The following is a 3381-nucleotide window of genomic DNA, read 5'->3' as shown; positions in this document are numbered from 1 at the left end:
CAACTCTTTCTTAAGAGATTTTGCTTTAGAAATTAACATGGGCCCAGATATTGCTACATCTTCATCACGTTTTGCTACAAACAACTCATGCAATATTCGATAGAATTCAACTTGCTTTGGTCTGCGAAAAGTCCTTCTTTTGACATGTCTTTTATTTGGAGAGAAAGGAGCAGCCTTCAATATTTCCTCCTTTTTCTTTTTGATGTAAAACAGTGTACTTCTTCCAATCTTATAATCTCTCAATATAACGCCATTTTCGACTCCAGCATCTAATTTTTCTATAATTTGAGGTTTTTCGAGTAAAGTCAGTGTTACTTGCATTCTTTTAGTTGCAAGACATTGTGATGGGTTGTTTTACGCTATTTTAAATATAGCAATCTGAAAATTTTTTTACAGTTAATGTAAATTAATTATCAATAGCTAATCTACATTAATTACATAGTACCAATAATAACATTTTTGCGCAATATCTGACTAAACCATGAAAACAATTTTACTGCAACTCTGCATCAAATATGCTAATACAATTTCAATAACGAGACAGTTCAAGTTTAGGGAAAGTCCAGGTTTAGAAGAAGTCCAAATGAGAGGAAGTCCAACTTTAGAGGAAGTTCAAATTAAAGGAGTTTTACTATATATATATATATATATATATATATATATATATATATATATATATATACAGGGTGAACAGAAAGTCCTTGGACCAATTCAAAAGTGGTCTATTAATAGAAAATTACAAAAATATAAATTAAACATGAATGAAAATTATAAGTTAGGAAACCAAGAATAAATTCAAATTATTTATTTTCAATGTGATGTCCCTTCCTTTCGATTAGACGTTCAATTCTCTGTCTGAAGTTACCAACCGAGGCACGCAGCGTTTCCTGACGTATTTTAGCCCATTCACTCAGAAGAGATGTCTTCAAAGCATCAACACTTGGATGAGCAACAGAACAGACCTTTACCTCCAACAAAGACCACACCGAAAAATCCATGGGATTCAAATCAGGCGATGCAGGAGGCCACATCTCCTTACTCCAGAATCTTGGAAAATGACGTTGGCACCAGTCCTGAGTTTTTCTGGAGGTGTGGGATGGTGCTCCATCTTGTTGGAAGGTGAAAGGCTGATCTTTGAAGTGTTTCTTCATCTCTTCAAATGCTGGAACCAAAATATCGTTAATGTAGCGATCTGTGTTGATCTTAACCCCCTGCTCCACGAAAATCAGAGGCGACTTCCAAGAGTTGGAGACTGCAGCCCACACCATGAGGGAAGACGGCTTTTGTCGGCGGAAAACTATTCTCACGGAGTCATCAATGTCTGCTGAAGATTTTGCGTAAACTCTGTCGTTCTGATTGTTAACAGTCGTTTCAATTGTGAAGAGTTTTTCATCAGAAAAAACGATCTCTCGCTCTGCCGTGCCAGTCTTCAGTTCTCCAAGAAGCTTAGCTCTTTCAAGTCTCTTGTGCTTTTGGGGGGTTTGAGGTACTGTCTCTTTCTCATCTTTTAGGGGGACAACTGGAGATCGTTTTTTACGATGGTTCTCATCGAGGTCACGCTCACATTCATGTCTTTAGCCATTTGTCTTGCAGATCTCTTCGGGGTCCTCCTTACCCTCTCTCGGACAGCTTTAATCACCTTCTTTGTTCGAGCAGTGCGAGGTCTTCCACTCCTAGGACGGTCTTCAGATGTAACAAGTTCCTTAAATCTGTTCACAACATGGTACACGGTGGATTTAGTCACTTTCAAGAGCATAATAATCTCCGAGTTTGTCCTTCGCGCGCAATGAAGTTGAATTATGGTCTCTCGTTTGCTCATTTTTCTGAAAGTTTAAACAAAATTATTTTAATATTTTTGTTGAAAATAATTAGATCAATAGTTAGACTAAATACTTACTTTATTTGAAATAAGAAAACGTGATTTTAACAATATTTAATTCTAAAACTAAAAATGGTCCAAGGACTTTCTGTTCACCCTGTATATATATATATATATATATATATATATATATATATATATATATATATATATATATATATATATTATAATTTACTAACTAGCTCTACCTACGTATTGAGCACTTTTGAAGTAAATACTTAAAGTTTACGCATAAATTTATACTTTCGTATATTAATTTTATGTTAGTAAATGAAGTAGTTATATATATATATATATATATATATATATATATATATATATATATATATATAAAAGGCTTCCTTCAGTCTTGACAGACTATGGATACCCAGAGTAAGGGTTCCTGCGCGGGAAATTTTTGTGGCAAGAGTTGCGCAATCTCCAACCACACCTCTCCTGATTCGACATTGTTGAATACCAGTGGCAAGTGGAAGTTCAGGGCGACTGGAAACAATGCCGAGATAAGGGGACAACACATACAGCGCCTAGAATTCCCAAATGGTCACCCAACTGGTACTAGCCAGGCTCAACGTTGCTTAACTTCGGTGATCTGACGAGAACCGGGGTGTCAACGTGATTATGCCATATATATATATATATATATATATATATATATATATATATATATATATATATATATATATATATATATATATATATATATATATATATATATATACAAACTTTTACCCATGTCTAAGTTACCTACATCTAAAATTTCAAGTCTTTAAACCCAAAATTAGCGGAGAATTTGGTAGAATCTGCAAAGGTCAACTCTTTCAACCTTCACTTTTAGCAGCCAAATTTTCGCCCCAAAACTGATTAAAATGCTTGCCACATGTCTGAATACCTGTCATGTATAAATTTCTAAATGTCTAGACCCAAAATTGGCTGAATAGTTTTCTAGGCACCACAAAGGTCGACTCTTTTGAACTTTGACTCCTTGGCAGCTCAAATTTTCGACCCAAACCGATTAAAAAGCTTGCTCTATCTCTGAATACTCTTTATGTACAATTTCAAATGTTTAGACCAGAAATTGGCTGAGTAATTTGATAAAAACCGCAAAGGTCAATTTAAAAAAAACTTTGTTCCCAATTTTGACCCCCTTAACATTTAATGTTTGGGGCTAAAATCAAATTGTAAAGTTTGATCCATGTCCAAGTAACCTATATTTAAAATTTCAAGTGTTTAGACCCAAAATTGGCGGAGGAGTTTGGTAGAGTTTTCAAAGATCAAATCGTAGAAATTTGATGCCTTAACAGCCAGGTTATTTGGTAGGGAAATCTACACAGACACACACACAGGCAGACATTTTCATTTTCATATATATATATATATATATATATATATATATATATGTATATATATATATATTATCTTTTTCTTCTGATTTTTTTCTGCTTCCCTCTCCCATGTCTCTCTCTTTCTTCTCTCTCTTTCTGTCTATGTTTCTACGTGGCCCT

At 34.4% G+C, this 3381-nt stretch overlaps 1 pseudogene; it reads right to left on the bottom strand.

Moving 5' to 3' along the window:
* Positions 1-2391: 2391 nt before the first annotated feature.
* On the bottom strand, positions 2392-2508 carry LOC145301485 (5S ribosomal RNA; annotated as a pseudogene).
* Positions 2509-3381: the final 873 nt, after the last annotated feature.

The sequence above is a fragment of the Euprymna scolopes genome, chromosome 18, assembly GCF_053919585.1.
Source record: "Euprymna scolopes isolate OS-2025 chromosome 18, ASM5391958v1, whole genome shotgun sequence".
In the NCBI taxonomy this organism is placed as follows: Eukaryota; Metazoa; Mollusca; class Cephalopoda; order Sepiida; family Sepiolidae; genus Euprymna; species Euprymna scolopes.
Note: the sequence above shows the minus strand (reverse complement) of the source record. Positions and strands in the feature narration are given on the sequence as shown.